Here is an 18,178-nt window from a genome sequence, read left to right as displayed (position 1 = left end):
TTACAACCGTGAGTGTAGTAAATCTAACCGTGTAAATATTTACAAATACAGACTAGTAAAAAATGTTTTCTCTATGCCATAGTGCATTTCGGCCAATTGCAGGCTTTGTTTTGACCCGCTTTAGCCTATGCGAGCCTGTAAATGATAAAAAGGATCAGCCTCCTTTACCCCCGAATAACTTTAGCCAATAGTGACTGATTCAAATAATGATTGACACATTGGTTAGGAAATGAAACGCTGGTGTGTAAATATCCCAACATACACCGCGGACTACTTCGCCTTCGGGGGAAAATCTAGTCGGCAGCTTCTTGCCTTAGTTGCAAGACTTTGCGACTTAATATTGATCCATATATAAGGCGCACTGTATTATAAGGCGCATGGTCAGCTTTTGAAAAAAATAAAGGCTTTTAGGTGCGCCTTATAGTCGTGAAAATACGGTATATATATATATATATATATATATATATATATATATATATATATATATATATATATATATATATACAAACCACACTTCTATTCTATATGAACCCCCTTTAACACCTCCCCATGACCAACCGACGCACCCTTTTTCGTAGCTTCTTTCGAAAAGGTTCCTACTTCGGCCTGGCCTGTTTCGCCAACATGGCGGTAAAGAGCACGGTAGAGAGCCCGGTAGAGAGCTCGGTAGAGCGCGGTGCCCGGATGAAGTCGGTAGGCATCCTGTCTCCTTCCTATATGCTGCTCTACCGCTACATGAGCTTCCTGGATCACCAAGTGAGGTAACCTTTGGGTTTCTTGCCAAGTATTCCCTTTACACTGAAAAATAATGTCAATCAGATGATGAAGCTGCTGTACATGAGTCATTTTAGAAGATTTTTCTGCTACTGGTAACTATGGTGACCAGTACTTTCTGTTTGATGAACCTGGCCGTTAAAGGGATTACAAAATACCTTTTTTTCTCAATAAGGCACAGAACTTGTCGTGTTCCTTCTCACAATCATGCAGATATGTTCCATAATATTCCACACGCCAAGGATCTCGAGAAATTTATTGTCAAAGTTGACAGTTTGACCTCATATCCCCTAAAGCTGTGACATAACCAGATGAGAACAAAAAAATCAAATCAATGATGAGTCCTGTTGAAAAACAGACGGCGATTTTAGTAATCAGCGAATGCATAGCGTTCATTTTTGCTTGGAGTAATTGAAACTTTGCTTACCGTGTCGCTGGGGTATTTTTGACTCTTCTGTCTGATCTGCTTGCTTTGATCATCAAAAGGCTGCGTGGCGTGAGTTCATATGCCACCGTGTGTTCCTTTTATGCCTTCGCCTCCAGGTTTGTGATTACCAATTAATACAATACTGTACGGATAACTCCCCATTAGCGTACCAGCTCCCGAATGTTTCCAGTTTTATTTGGTCAAGATTAGCCCTATTACACGTCGGCCGTGCTCATAATTTTTCCCGTGGTGGGTTTGTGTTAGTTACCTTAATGTTTTTGTTGTTGTTGTTGGCTCCTAATTATCCTCGCTGCTAACTACATGCTTTTGGTCTTTTATCCGTCGATCGGTACTGGTTAGCCCTTTTTAGCAGCCCGTTATGTCCTAGCTGGTTTAGCCACTGTTATTTCTCTGTTTGTTGTTTTTGCCAGTTGGCCCCATTTTGACTGCTCATTCTTTGTACCATTGCTGCACCCACCTGCTCCACAACGCCTTGGAATTTTCCATAAAAACTACCAAAACCACTCAAAACATTTCAAATAATTAACATGAAAACCAATATGGTGACTGGCTTGCTAGGGTGCTAGTGTTCAACACATGATGTCACAGCTCAGGAAGTCAAAAAAAGAGACAGAATGTCTTGGTATATACCAATGACATAAATAGATAGATTGATAGATAGATACTTTATTCATCCCCGTAGGGAAATTCACACTTCCAGCAGTCTACCCCGTTGTTTATTAACAGATGAACATGATGCCCTAGGGGTGCTTGTAGCGGAGCGGATGACGTCACGCCAGTCCAAAAGTTCGACATTCCTGCGGCAGATGGAAAACTTTTCTTTGTGAAAATCCAGGGATACACCACCTCATGTTAGCAAGTCCGCCTCCTCTCCGATTCCCCCCGGCTTTCGTGTCTCTGTTTAGCGGCGTTGAAGCCGGATTGCTCCGGGTAGCTCCGGGTGGCTACACGTTAGCGTCCAGAATGCTAAACGTGAGCCACGTTTCCGCAAAACACAGCAACTGCGCTCCCTGTGCGCTTCGATGTTTTCCACCCGCACTCGATGATCTTATTTGGTCGTGAGTTCGCATTTACCATGATTACGGATGGTACCGAAGACTTATAACGCCGCTAGTCGCTTCGCTAGCTCCGGCTCTCCTTCCACGATAGGCCCCTTCATCACGCCGGCATGAGAATTTTTCAGGGCAAGGAGTTGAAATTCCATGAATACACGCATTTATTGTGCGCTAAAACCCATGTCCATAGGATAGAAGTAATACATAGTGTAGTTGTCAAAACGGGAAGAAAAAACACAGAAGATAGGAGCAGACAATAAAACAATTGGGCAGCTGCTGGAAAAGGCAGCCGCTTGTGGCATCGCCGCTTTGAAATACAGATACAAATATACAGATAATGTGCAAAAAACAAACTAAATTCTCAGACTTTTATGTTTTAGAATCTGGATATCTCTTTTAAGGCAAGGATACCCATCTTATTTTAGCTGGGGGGCACATGCTAGAAAAAAATCTCAAGGGGGGCGAGAGAGAGAGATAGAAAACAAGAGAATAAGAAAGAAATGGAGAGAAAAAAGGAGAGTGAGAAAGAGAGAGAGAAAGTGAGAAAAAAGAAAAAGAGAGAAAGAGAGTGAGAGTGTATCGCAGGCCGGATTAAAACCTTGATATAGCCCACGGCACGCCTGTTTGACATCCGCGCTCTAAGGGAGCCATGCACCTGAAGTGTGTGATTCCCAAACGTCAGCCACCAGGCAATTAGTCATCCAGTTTAGCTGATCTGTTTTCCAAGAATGTCTCCCTCTTGGTCACAAGATTGTTTACATCTCGTAGATGCTATCACATTTATCCTATCTTTTTTTTCTTGGCCTTCTGAATATTCGATCACTAGCCTCCAAGGCTTTACTTGTCAATGACCAATATTAATGAACACAATCTTAACCTTATTGGCCTTTGTGAGACTTGGTTAAAACAAATGAGTTTGTAGTGTTAAATGAGGCTTCTCCCCCTAACTTTGTGAGTTCACACTTGGCACGACCATGCAAAAAAGGTGGAGGTGTTGCTCTTATATCGGGAGATAAGTTGAAATTTACTCCTAATACCCCTGATTGATTGATTGATTATTGCTCCAGCAAAGGTCGGGGGTCCCGTCCCTGTGCGTTGAGCCGACCAGATGAACCAGGTTTTTCCAATGCTGGCGGTCTTGTGCATCCTCTACAGCAACTCCGTGTTGTTGGAGGTCGCCCGCAACGATGTCGAGCCATCGGGTGCGGGGTTTCCCTCGTGGTCGTCTCCGGCCTGCGGCCTTTGGGTCAAACTGGAGAATGGCTTGTGTCGGATGGTCTGGTGGTAGACGAAGGACATGGCCAAACCAGCGGGTGCGGCGTTGTGCGACCAAGGAAGATGCTCGGGGCTGGCACGTGCGGGCTCTGAGCTCTTTATTGGAGACTCGCTGGGGCCACCTGATGTTCTCGATGGTTCTGAGAGCCCTGCTATAAAAACCGTCGATTCTTGTGGCCAGGGTGTCGTTCAGGGGCCATGTTTCTGAGCCGTAAAGCAGGACAGAGAGTACGGCGAGGTTGTAAATGCGGAGCATTTAATACCCCTACTAGTTTTAAAACGTATGATGCACTTGTTATGAGGCCCTTAATGTCATCACCAATTTTTTTAGTTGTGTATCGCCCACCTGGACCATACTCAATTTTTTTGGAAGAATTTTCGAAACTGTTAACAGACTTAGTAACTTATGCGGACAATGTTGTAATTATTGGTGATTTTAATGTTCACATAAACTCCCCATCAAATTCACTTGCAATTGCTTTTAAGTCACTGATTGATACATTTGGTTTCAATCAAATAGTTGATGTGCCCACTCATAAAGATGGGAACACTCTAGATCTCGTTCTGACCCGTGGCATAGTAGCCTCAAATGTTACAGTGTTACCGTATCCTAATGCCATCTCTGATAACTATCTTGTTAAGTGTGAGGTGCTGTTTAATGTTTACTGTGATAAGGAAAATTTAGGCTTTAGCAGTCGCAATATCCTCCCTAAAACGGTATTAGCCTTAAAAGAATTATTACCTACGGTAACTGCAGCCTTCCCTTCGTACACTGGGTCTGTTGACTCCCTTACAAACAACTTCAATACTGCTTTGGTTAATGTTCTTGATTCTGTGGCACCCCTAAGCCATAAATTCCGACCTAAGAAGAATACACCTTGGTTTACTGAAGAAACTAGGTTACTCAAACAAAGTTGCAGAAAACTTGAACGAAAATGGCGCACTACTAAGCTGGAGGTCTTCCGACTGGCCTGGTGTGACAGTTTGCTGAAATATAAAGTAGCTCTTGCCTCAGCTAAAGCTTCCTTTTTCTCTAAAATTATTGTTAAACATAAGAATAATCCGAAATTTTTGTTTGACACAGTGGCGAAACTTACCAGACAACAACTTAACCCAAATGGTTGCACTTATTCTGCTAACAACATTATGGATTTTTAAAATAAAAATATTCAACTAATCAGGAATGAAATTTTAAAAGAACGCTCTGTATCCTCCTCCTATATAAAAGATGTGGAGGTGTTAGGTATGGACCGTGTCGGCGATTGTTCAGAAACATTCTCCAGTTTCAATGATTTGTCTCTTGATAATCTAACACAGATGGTCAGTAGGGCCAAACAAACTACGTGCCTGCTTGATCGGTTTCCAGCTTCACTGGTGAAGGATCTGTTTGGGATCTTAGGACCATCAGTTTTAAATATTATTAATATATCGCTATCCTCGGGTATTGTTCCTGTAGCCTTCAAGTCTGCCGTCATTAAACCCACACTTAAGCGACCTAACCTTGACCCAGAAAGCCTAGGTAATTATAGGCCAGTGTCAAATCTGCCATTTTTTGCAAAATTACTTGAAAAGGTCGTTGCACAGCAGCTAAATGACTTCATGTCAGAAAATAACCTATTTGAAACAGTCCAGTCAGCATTTAGGGCAAATCACTCTAATGACACAGCCCTGGCTAAAGTAACCAATTATCTCCTTTTAGCAATAGATTCCGGTGCCTCATCAATGTTACTGCTGCTGGATCTCAGCGCTGCTTTTGATACTGTCGACCACAACATATTATTGGTTCGTCTAGAACGCATTGGTATCTCAGGAACTGTACTCTCGTGGTTTAGGTCCTACCTGTCAGACAGGATGCAATGTGTTAACTATGGCAATCTGACCTCTAAACAATCTAATGTCCCCTATATTATTATGGTGTTCCTCAAGGCTCTGTACTTGGCCCCCTTCTTTTTAGTATTTATATGATCCCGCTTGGTGACATTATCCGCAAGTATAATATTAGTTTCCATTGCTATGCAGATGACACTCAACTGTATGTGCCACTGGAAAAAACTGGACATTTAAGTTGTAGAAATCTGGAGGCTTGCCTTACTGAGATTTAAAGATTGATGTCACTTATTTTTTTACGCCTTAACCCAGAAAAAACTGAAATGTTGATTATTGGTCCAGCTCACTGTCGTCAGTTGTTTTCAAACACTACCCTGAACCTAGACAAATGTAATATCACCCATAGTGACTCGGTCAAAAATCTAGGTGTTATATTTGATCCTAATCTGTCGTTTCAGTTACACGTGAAAAATATTACTAGAATAGCTTTCTACCACCTCCGTAATATTGCGAAGATTCGTTCGATGCTGTCCCAATCAGATGCAGAGGTTTTAATTCATGTGTTTATTACTTCTCGGCTTGATTACTGTAATGTATTGCTTTCTGGTCTCCCGATGTGTAGCATTGAAAGTTTGCAGCTGGTTCAGAATGCGGCAGCTGGACTTTTGACTAAGACCAAAAAGTTTGAGCATATAACTTCTGTATTGGCCAACTTGCACTGGCTCCCATTCCACTTAAGATGTGACTTTAAGGTTCTCTTGTTAACATATAAATGTTTGCATGGGCTTGCACCCTCTTATCTCTCCGGTTTGATTTCCCCCTATGTTCCTGCACGGAGTCTGCGCTCGGAAAATGCCGGTCTACTTGTGACTCTGAGAGCCAAGAAGTCTGCAGAGCGTTCCGGTGTTATGGAATGCCCTGCCTCTGGAGATAAGATCTGCAACCTCAACGGAAGTTTTTAAATCAAGGCTTAGGACACACTTCTATTTCAAAGCGTATGATTGATGCCCACCTCATATTCTGTTTTGTCCTGTCTTTTTCCGACGCCTGCCTGGCTGATACGAAGGAGAAGCATGATTTGAGATGAGTCAGCGGACCAGCGTCTGACCTGCAGCATGTCAACCCCTGCATTTACCAGCTGGCAGAGATGGGAAGCAGCGTCGTGGCCGTCATAGACTTTCTGGACTAGTTTACAGGCTGGGGGCATCATTGGTGTCATGCTCTTTCCGGACATCTTCAACATCTTACCTAATGTTTACTATTATGTGTACAGTAATGCTAATTGTAATTCACCCTGGTCAATATTGGAAGGAGGATTACCACATGTGAGGTCCTTTCTCAAGGTTTCTCTTTTTTCCTCACACTGAGGTTTTTGAGTTGTTCCTTGCCCGCATGCTGGTTTAAGATCAGGTAATTGTGTAATTTTGTAATTGTAACCCCGTGCAGTCCTTTGAGACATTTTTGTGATTAAGGGCTATATAAATAAATGTGACTTGACTTGACTTGACTTGACTTCTTGGTCAGCTCAAAGCTTCATCAAAGTAAGAGTCCACACTGATTAGTTGTCAGTACTTAACCCTCCTGTTGTCCTCGGGTTAAGATACATGTCACTGTGTTGTTAAAAACCTAGAAAAATACCCTTTAATTTAAATTTTTTTATCATTTAATGTTGTGAATTTTCGTAGCTTTCGTCCAACAGTAGAAAAGTCAGATGCTGCTTTTATTCACATTTCAATGTAGGCCACGCATGTCAAAAGTCCGTGATCAAATTTTAACTGGCCCGCAACCTCTGTACAATACAATTTTTAAATATTTTTGTACATCACCAAAATCACCACCTTGCTTTTGGCTTTCTGTCAGAAATTTAGCTCACCACATTTAATAAATGGGAACTGTAAATAAAAAAGATAAGCTGACAGTGAGGGTGGCCACTTCCAGACAAGTGGAAATTGGAGTATTTTTTCACTCAAACTGGAAAGAACTGTGACTGCCTGATTTGCCCCAAAAAGGCAGCATTAGCTCAGAAGGGAGAGCGCTCGTCTTGGGATCAAGAGGTCGCTGGTTCGATTCCCAGCTCCTCCGTGTTCAATGTCGAAGTGTCCTTGGGCAAGACACTGAATACCTAATGCCCCTGATAGCAGGTAGTTGCCTTACATGACTGCCGATGTTATCGGTTAATTAGTTTGTAAAAGGGAAAAATGTGAAGCACATTGTAAAGCGCTTTTGGAGGTCTTCATTGACTTGAAAAGCGCTACAGTAATCCCTCGGTTATCGCGGTTAATGGGGACCAAAACCACCCGCGAAAAGTGAAATTCCGCGAAGTAGCAACGCCCCTTCAAAAATGCTTATATTTTTATTTTTTTTGGTTTTGGGACCTACGAAGCTCTGAACCCGCAAACGTGGAACCACGAAGTAGCGACGCCCCTTCAAAAATGCTTAAGAAAAGAAAAACAATTTTTAAAAAATATATATTTTATTTTATTATTATTATTTTTTAGACCTGCGAAGCTCTGAACCCGCGAACATGGAACCACGAAGTAGCGACGCCCCTTCAAAAATGCTTGAGAAAAAAAAAATATATATATTTTATTATTATTATTTCTTAGACCCGCGAAGCTCTGAACGTGGAACCGCGAATTAGCGAGGTCCCACTGTATATGAATGCAGACCATTTACATTCATCCATTTACATTGAGGTATTTGAGTTTTTCCTTACCCTCATGTAGGTTTTAGATCAGGGGATGGTGTAATAATAGTCTGTGGTTTCCAATACTCTGTGGTCTGTGCAGCCCTTTGAGAACCTTTGTTATCAAGGACTATACAAATAAACATGACTTGACTTGACAAACTTCACAAAGGGTGAATTTATTAAAGACTGTTCAAAGAATGCCTGGCTGAATAGTCGCCCTTCACACATTTTCAGATTACCAAATCTTGCCAGCTTTTGGAAAAGTTTGGACACCCGTGTGAACTGCATAAAAAAGTACACAAACATTCTTTATTGGCCAAGTTCTTATGAGGCCTCCAGCCAAGAGACCGTCAGACAACAGTGTCTCAATCAAATGGTTCCGCTATGCGATTGAAGTTTTTTAAAAAAGATTTTTAAATGAATTAATGACACTTTCTTTTAAACTCGGGGATACAAAAAAAACCCCATCAAGTATAAGAAAAAAAACAATGTTAATGTAACATGTCCGAAAAGGAATAGGAAGAAGCATGTGCTTATTTCATCTCTAGCTAGCCATCTAGTTTTGGGTCTGGCTATTGAGATAGATAGATAGATAGATAGATAGATAGATAGATAGATAGATAGATACTTTGTTCATCCCCGTAGGGAAATTCACACATCCAGCAGGATCCTTGTGTTGAAAATAAAACCATTTACCTGAGCATTAACTTTACATTGCAATATTATTACCATATATATATATAACCATATTTGGCATTCGGATTCTATGAAAACTAAGTTACATATTTACTTTTTCCATATTTTGCGCAAAAAAAACACCTTCCTAAAACATATTTTATTTAGCTAATGTTATATTTTACTAGTTATTTCGTTGTTGAGGTTGTTGTGCTCTGCACAGCCCTTTGAGACATTTTGTGATAAAAGGCTATACAAATAAATAGGACTTGACTTTATAATGAAAACAACATTTATCATATTGACATGGTTGTATTAATTTAAAAAAATCAGCGCCCTCTTGTGGGGAGCTTTGCTATGGTTTCTGTCTGCTCGTACAAGGCCCAAATCGCACTAAGTCACATCACAATATCGATTATATTTTGGTTAATCGTATAGCCCTAGTGTCGTCTGGTAAAAAAATGGTTTATTGACTGTATTTTCCGGAATTGGGTATTTTTCATGTTTGCCCAGAAGTGCGACTTATATTCCATGTTTTTTACTTCTAAATTATGCATTTTCTTGGTTGGTGCGATTTAGAATCTGGACTGATTTATAGTCCGGAAAATAAGATGTGTGTGTGTGTGTGTGTGTGTGTCTCTCCAACTTGGTGCCCGCTGAGGACAGCTGATTTGACCGCAGACCTGTTCTAAAAATACCCTATCAGGGCTAGGTCATATACATTTTCTAGTAAATTTATATTATTTATGTGGTTGACTTTTTCAAATTAAACTTACTTCCAACTTATCTTTCTTTTTCTGTTTTCCTTCCTTCATTCTCATTTTTTTTTTATTTTTCTCTCTTTCTTTCTTCATTTCTTTTTATTTTTTACCTTGTTTTCTCTCTTTCTTACTTTCTCTCTCCCTCTCTTCTCTCCTTTCTGTCTCTCTTTGTTTTTTCTTTCTTGTCCCTTTCTTTTCCCCCCTTTCCCTGTCGCTCTTTATCTTCTTTTTCTCTCTCTTTCTTTCTCCCTTTCTTTTCCTGCCTCATTTACCCTTTTCTTTATCACTCTGTTTCTTTTACACTCTGTCTTTTTTGCTTTTCTCTCTTTTCCTCTTTTTTTCTCTCTCTCCTTTTATCTTCCAAACTTTTTCCCTATCCCCTTTCTCCCTTTCTCTCTTTCTTTTACCCTTTCTTTTTTCTTACTATTTAGCCTTATCTCTCTCTCTCTCTCTCTCACTCTCTTTCTTCATTTATTTCTTTCATTCTCTGCCTTTCTCTCTGTCCTTCTTTTTTCTCTTTTATTCCTCTCTCTCTTTCGCTTTTTTTTCTTTCTTTGTCTTTTTTCTCACTTTCCTGATAACATAGTAACAAAATAGTAATAGTAAAATAGTAAGTAGTACTACATTAGCTATTATTTTAGAAATATATATATAACTGGGTGCCTGTTGTGTTCTCATTACCAAAATAGATGTGAAAAACGGAGTGCAGTGTACGTGATTTTACTGAGTACTTGAACAATTTTTAATGGATACAGCAGTCGATGATCGACCCATACATTATATCACTATGCGCAGTGCACGGGTCACAACTACTATGTCAGCACAGAAAGTAGTTCCATTTGAACATAACTCCTCCATTTTAGCTGTCAGTACTTCAGAAGCTTAAATAATATACTATTATTTTTTTTGTGCTTTTCTTGAGAAAATAAAACTCTGGATTCAAATAATAATCTCTTTGTGATAACTACATAAACTCTAGCAATTAGCTCAGTTATCCTGAATACTTAACCTAAACTAACTGAACTAGGCTACAATTCCAATCTCTGCGGAGGCTGTCGCTTTCAATCAGAATAGCAAAGTTCTTGGACATATGGAACCTGTATGGGAGTAGAAACAGGGTTATTAGTGAGTGGAGCCGTCTCCACATTCAGTTCATCTGGAGGTTCATTCGGTGGGTTATCTGGTGTGAACGATGCAGGGTCCTCAAAACTGTCTAGGCTGTCTGCATCACGGCATTTGTCGTTTCTGGTCAACCGACGGGTTCCAGCATCAAGTAACAGATCCACTTATGTGCGCCAGATCAGTCCTGGTGATACTCGGTCTGGGTATGTAAGTGGGCCAGTTTTGGAAACGATCTCACCAGTTTGTCACTTCTGATTCCCATGACAATAATCTCTGGTGAGCACAGGTTGAATCACATTGAAGGTTCTCAGTGGTGATTGCCTTTTCATCTGGCTGCTTTATTTGATTGACAAATCCTTGTGCAGGTCTGGTCTCAGGAGGTCCAGACGGGTACTTAAGGATCTCCCCATGAATAGCACAGACAGTGTTTCACCTGTGGTGGAATGTTTCGTGTTGCGGTAGGAAAGTAGTAAGTTGGCCAGTTTCTCCGATAAGGACATTTTGGTGTTTACCATGGCTTTCATGGATTGCTCAAAGGTTTGGACGAATCGCTTTGCGAGTTCATTTGTGTCCGAGTGAAATGGCACAGTGGTAATGTGTTTGATTCCATTTCCCTTCATAAAGATCTGATATTCTTCTGAGGTAAACTGGCTACTGTTAGCGCTGACTAATTTCTGAAGGAGTCCAGCACGAACAAACAGAGCTTCAATGGTGCCTGTAGATCAGGGGTGTCAAAGTCAAATGGACGGAGGGCCAAATAAAACATTTGGCTACAAGCCGAGGGCCGGACTGTCCAATCTTTACTGAAACCAAGATTTAACCTACTGAAAACACAACAAATATATTACAATATGATTGGATAAATAAAGCAATATTTTCTTATGACTCTGTCAGTCATTTTTCATTTCAGCAGGCACAAAATACAAATGTCCTTTATATAAAAAACTCATAACATATCTCATAACAACAACTCATAACCATTTTCTATCATTCAATCATCTGAAATTATTAAAAAGAAATATTGCCTCGAAATACAATAAAATAAAGTGCAAAAATCTCTTGTTACTTAAAACCAATAGCAATCAACACACTGGACCTCATCTGTCCTGCTCAAATGTACATTGACTTTCAAGTCAAGTCAAGTCAAGTCATTTTTATTTGTATAGCCCTTAATCACAATAAGTCTCTAAGGGCTTCACAGATTAGTACACTATGTTACACAGACTATTTTTCAGCCGACAAGAAGAGTAGGTTATTATTCATATGCAATGGAGTAGAAGTGAGTTTTAAGTTTAGATTTAAACATTTCCACTGAGGTTGCAGATCGGATCTCAGGGGGAAGAGCATTCCACAGCACCGGTGCCCGGATGGAGAACGCTCTCGATCCAGCAGAACACTTCTTTGCTCTCGGGATCACCAGAAGACCGGCACTCTCAGATCGTAGCTTCGGACCGGGACATAGGGGCAGATCAGATCTGAAAGATAAGAGGGAGCAAGTCCATGTATGATTTTGTACAATACTAAGAGAACCTTGAAGTCACATCTTTGGCTCACTGGAAGCCAGTGCAAGTTAGCCAAAATCGGTGTTATGTGATCGTACTTTTTTGTCCTAGTTAAAAGCCTCGCTGCGGCATTTTGTACTAGCTGAAGAGACTTGATTCTGGACTTCGGGAGACCGGAGAGTAGTGCATTACAATAATCGAGACGGGAGGTAACAAATGCATGAATTATAGTTTCCGCATCAGACTGAGACAGTATTGAACGGATTTTGGCAATGTTACGAAGATGGAAGAAAGCGGTTCTAGTAATTGTCTTTACATGCATCTCAAAGGTTAGATCAGGGTCAAATATGACACCTAAATTTTTAACTGAGTCACTCTGTGTGATGTGACATTTGTCAATGTTCACAGCAGTTTTTGAGAATAAGTCACGGCATTTAGATGGACCAATGACTAACATTTCGGTCTTTTCAGAGTTAAGACGCAAGAAATTGAGTGACATCCACTCTTTTATCTCAGTGAGGCAGGCCTCCAAATTTCCACAGTTTAGTGTGGAAGATTCCTCCAACGGAAGATAGAGTTGAGTGTCGTCTGCGTAGCAGTGGAAGCTGATGTTGTACTTGCGAATAATGTCACCTAATGGAAGCATGTAAATGTTGAAAAGAAGGGGGCCAAGCACTGAACCCTGCGGAACACCGCAGGTAACATTAAAGGGCTCAGATGTCATTTCACCATATTTAACACAGTGCGTCCTATCTGAGAGGTAGGATCTGAACCACGAGAGGACGGTTCCTGAGAGACCAATCCATTTTTCCAACAGTCCATCTTATGGCGAGAAAAGATTGACTCGAATTGTTCGATGATATGAAGGAGCTTGTCTTTACACTGCAGCGAAACCTCACATGACTTCAGGTCAATGTCTTGCAGTCCCAGAGCTTCCAATGCACGCATCATGTCCTCTTCTGACCTGGGTCGGACCTCTTTGCTCTGTACACTCTGCACGTTGCACTTGACCTCCTCTGCATTGGGCAGGTCTTCCGCTGCGATACAAGGAGACACATCTGCAATTTTCCTGTTTCTTCTCAGCACCACAACTCTGTCCGTGGGATTAAAGACTTTAACAGGCACCCATCCATCTCCCCAGAGTGGAGTAACAACTCGTCCGACAAGGACTTGTCTGGGCGCAGCCTTAGATTGGGTTGGCTCAACGACCACTGTGCTGCCCGCTGATGCCCCGGCCAACTCAGGTAACTTGCCCCAAATAACGTACTCGGTCCGTGGATTCAGCGTCACGCAACTCTTGATCTTTACTGTCCCTACCTTGTCTGGAATGCAATCACCTCTCCATCTCTCTGTGTTGGAAAGCATTGACAGGAATTGACTGTGGTTATCGGACAGACCGTTGTCAGGAGTGGAAACTAATCTCCAATAGCCATCAGTACTTTTCAATTGAGTCAAAATATATTTGATGGCATTGCTGCCAAGGATCATCTGTTCTGTCTGGCCTGGCACCACCATTACTGGTATTATCATTTGGCACCCGTAAACTGTGACGTGAATGTCGTACATATCTCTGGGAGAAACTTGGTGTCCACCGCAGCCTACAATGACATAATCATCGGCCGTGTAACTCATCATATCAGGGAATTGCTGCAGGAGGTACTTAGCTGTGTCCTCACTTACTGTACAAGCCATCGACCCGCTGTCCAACAGCGCTCTGAAAGTGGGGCCTTCTTGCACAAGTACAGGTGTGTAAAACAGTTCGTCAGTCTCCGCTATTCTCTGAAACCCCTGAAAGATCAGCTTCTTCGATGGAGGTATCTTGTTGCTATACAACTCATAAATTGATTAAAAAAAAACTGTTAAAAGATGAAGGGGTAAACCTTAAAATGTTTCATCTGTGTGTTCACATGAGCCTCATGCAGAGTTATATGGCAGATGAGGGCCCACAAGCTCCGTTAAAGCAGAACGGCCACAAGCGTGACACGGCGAGGAGGAACATTCTTGAGACAAACAGATGGTTAGCGTTAGCAGCTAGGCGAAGGCTTTCACAAAGGAATGCTTATCAGGAAACTGATCAGTCTCCGTCCTAGGAATGCCCTTAACTGTGAGAACTTACCTAACTCACGTAATTACATCTATAACGACAAAAAGAAAATAGTTTCCCATAACCGCTTGTACCACGGAACAGGAACCCTGGATGATCCTCAAAAGTACAGTTGCGGTCAACAGAGAGGGAAGAAAAGCGTATTTTGTCAATTCTCCAGAGTTTTTTTGGGGGGGTTGTTGCCGATTGACATACGGCAAGTTATCTATCAGAAAAAAAAAGAAAATTCAAAAGCCTCCTACAGTAACCCAAGGCCACAGTTTCCATCCTGGATGTTGCATCCTGGAATGTTACAATCATCATCATCATCATCAAGCACTCACTCCCACACTATTCACTGTAAATAACACTTTCAAATGGTCATAAAGTACAGACTGCTATTTGTTATGAATGTTCCTTGGTAGGATATATATGTATATATATCAGGTAAATATATATGACTATTGTTTGTGCAAGGAGGTAAAAGACAATGAGTGGCCCCCAAGAATTCAGCTGGAAAAACATAAGAAACAAATGACATCTCAATGCTAAAGCCTTGAGCAACACCAATGCCCTTATGTCAATCGGTTTGAAATGTTTTCCAAGAGGGAACAATATTCTTTCTTTGCTTGGGTTAGTGTGAAAAAAAAGGAATTACTGATTAACAAATAATAACAATCAAAAGTCATTTTCTCTGCTAAATAGGAGACAATTTTATCAAAAGACTGTTGTCCACATCAAGATCTATTTTCCATGAAAAGCCGAAAAACAAGAAACACTCCCAGGACAGAGTCGGCAAACAAAAACAACATAGTCAACATAGACAATAAAGCTTTAAAATTCCCGAGGGGAACAACAAAAAACAAGACCTTCTTTATGTGCATATTTAACTTTTAAACTTGAACGGAGTAAAAACTTCAAATGTGTAATTGCACAGGAAACATTACTGTATTATTACTGTATTTACATACATTTATATACAGTACTGTATTACTACAACTCTACATTACTTGTTTGAGGCGTGTGTTTTGTTTCATGATGCCGTCTAATATTATACTCTTTCATCACCGCCACACTTTCTCCACATAGCAGACACACAGGTTTTCCAGCTACCTCCGTGAACATGTACTCCAACTCCCACCTTGTTTGAAAGCCCCGGTTTTCAGTGTCCACCTTCCGTTTAGCCATTGTTGATGGGTATCTGTGGGCTAATTTTTGCTGTTATGCTAATGACTGCTGCTGATCGACTGCTGAATAAATCAAACCGCCTCCCACTTTGCTCCCGCTCGGCGCGTCCCCGTTGCATTGTGGGAAATGTAGTATTCATGCGTACTGCGGGCTGCTGGCTTGCAGCGGCCTGCGGGCCGGATCTAATAATATATTGATATCGTCACGCGGGCCAGGTAAAACCCTCTCGCGGGCCTAATGTGGCCCGCGGGCCTTGACTCTGACATATGTGCTGTAGATGATCCGCTCTTCATAAGGAACACTTCAGGCCATTTAGAGTATGCATCGACGACTACCAGAAACATGCTGTCCAGAAAGGGTCCAGCGTAGTCGATTTGAACTCTGTGCCACACAGCCGAAGGCCACTCCCAGGTGTGTGGTGGAGCTACCTGTGGTTGACGCTGAGTTTGCTGACATTCTGAGCATGTCTTTGTGAGGTCTTCAATTTCATGGTCTATACCAGGCCCCCAGGCATGGCTTCTGGCCAGGTTCTTCGTTTTAACTATGCCTAGATGACCACCGTGAAGAGAGTCCAAGACTTTGGTGGTATAATGACTTAAATGCCCCACATTACTCAACCTTGGCATACGGACAACTAGTCTTGTCGGGTTGCGTAATCTGGTAAATCGGCATTGCCCTTATGAGGCCATCCCATTACTGTCAAGTCATAGACTCTAACAATTGTAGGGTCACGTACCGTTTTCCCCAACAGGTAGGTTCTCCATCAGTGTAATATGAAAGAGTTCAGTCGAATCTGAAAACGCATGTGTGTCACCTGACTCATCAGTAAGGCAAAAAAGACTGTCTCCATTTCTGTGAAGCTTGGTGCCTTTGAACTTGGTGTAATCATGAGCTCCACGAAACAATGACCACCTCTGCAGGCATCCCGCCATCATGGTTGGGACTGACTTGCTGGGGCTGAGGTTAGCCACTAGAGGCTGATGGTCAGTAATCAGTGTGAAGTGTTTACCATAAAGGTATTCATTAAACTTCTTGACCGCCCCCAAACTAGGCTAAAACCCTCACTGTCAATTTGGGCATGATTTTGCTCAGCTTTGTTCAAAGATCTGGAGGCAAATGCAATTAGGCCTTTGGATTTAAGCTGACTTTGTAGTCGTCACATATTCGTAAAGCACCACTCTTCTTTAAGACCGGCACAATGGAAGAGGCCCACTCTGACCATTCCACCTTTGTCAAGATACCTTGGTCCTCAAGGCAAATGAGCTATGCTTCTACCCCTGAGCGCAATGCATAAGGCAGGTTTCGGATTTTTGGCCATTTGGGTTGAGCAGTGTCTTTTAAAGCTACTTTGGCTTTAATTTGTTTGTTTGTTTGTAATTTGCAAGGGTTCCAATTCCATCTTGAAAAACTGATGCGAAGCGATCCATTCGGTTCCTCAGTCGTTCTGGGGTAGGTTGAGTGCTTTTGTTAGACATCTCCATTACTTTGATTGATTTCCAGTTAAGCTGGATGCTGCGCAGCTATTCCCGCCCAAATAATGGTACATTGTAATGTTGTACCACATACGGATCCAATACTCGCTTTGTTTTCTCATACTTTACATTCACTTTTAATTTTCCCGATGGGGAGACTTTTTCAACAGTGTAAGTCGTCAGGGTGGCTGAGGTATTTTTCAGTTTTATTTTTGCAAATTTGCTTTTAAAGTCTTTGTAGGATATGATTGACGGGGTTGAGCCCGTGACTTGCTCCACTTTGAGCTTTTGTCCCGCAATGTTGCCAAATCCTGCTCATATTCATTTGAATTGGATTCATTTGAATTATCCTCTTTCAATTTATTAACCTTTTTATTTTTCCATTTCACATTTGATGTTGTCTCTGTTTGTTTTTTGTAAAGGTTAAAACTTGAGGTTGTAGTAGAAAGAACAAGAGAACACAATCTGATTTGGAAAGTAAGTTTTTGATAGCCCCTTCCATCGAGGTACGTGCTTCCAGAATCAGCTCAGGGAAGAACACCTTTCTGCTTTAGCACAAGGCTCATTTATTGAAAGACACAAGAAGGAAACTACATATCTGATTGGTTTATATGAACACAGCAAATGAATCTGATTGGTTTAGACAGGAATCACATACTTAAATGCAGTGTATAATGTTGGTCGCTAGATGTTGTGCGAGTAAAATAAATGAGTAAACATTATAAACGCAATGCGTCTCTGTGAGGAGAAAAGCAAGCTCTTGGCTTGGAATTTGGCAGTGTCAAGGTCATCTTGATTAGCTAGCTAGGAGGCGTCATAGTGGCCTTCAAATTGTATGGGTTAGCAGAAAGAAGCCCTGTGCACCTGTTTGATAACAGATAGGGAGGTTACCAGTGGCCTCCAAGCTGTAGAGACAAAGTTCTTTTGGCTTGGGAAACCCATTCTCCTGACCCTGAAGGTGTTTGCGAAATCATAAAAACCACACACTTATTGAGCACCATAGAAATATAAACGTATACATAGCTAAGAAGAGTATAAAAGTATATATTGGATTGAATATAGTATTCTATCAAGAGTATAAAAGGCACATTTAGACCATAATTCCCTTCCAGTTTTGCACATATTTTGTATATGTCACGAGGACCAGACCAGAACGGAGGCTGGGAGGGAGAACTCATTTGCGTAATTTTATTTAGCAAAATAAAAGTCGTCATGGGACAAAACGAAACAAGGCTTACAGACCATCAGAAACTTAGACTAGGAATACTAACAAAACAGGCTTTTACTCAAAACATGCAAACACAGGT

At 41.3% G+C, this 18,178-nt stretch overlaps 1 pseudogene across 1 annotated transcript in view; it reads left to right on the top strand.

The window, feature by feature from the left end:
* Positions 1-18,178, top strand: part of LOC148357396 (DENN domain-containing protein 11-like) — a 35,977-nt pseudogene that overhangs the window by 3,223 nt on the left and 14,576 nt on the right. Inside the window, exon 4 of the transcript XR_015852121.1 lies at positions 579-761. The product of XR_015852121.1 is annotated as a DENN domain-containing protein 11-like (transcript). The remainder of the gene's footprint in view (positions 1-578; positions 762-18,178) is intronic.

Source organism: Urocampus carinirostris, chromosome 11 (genome assembly GCF_059441175.1).
Source record: "Urocampus carinirostris isolate Australia breed hairy pipefish chromosome 11, RoL_Ucar_1.0, whole genome shotgun sequence".
Lineage (NCBI taxonomy): Eukaryota > Metazoa > Chordata > Actinopteri > Syngnathiformes > Syngnathidae > Urocampus > Urocampus carinirostris.
This window is presented reverse-complemented; position numbering and strand designations above follow the sequence as displayed.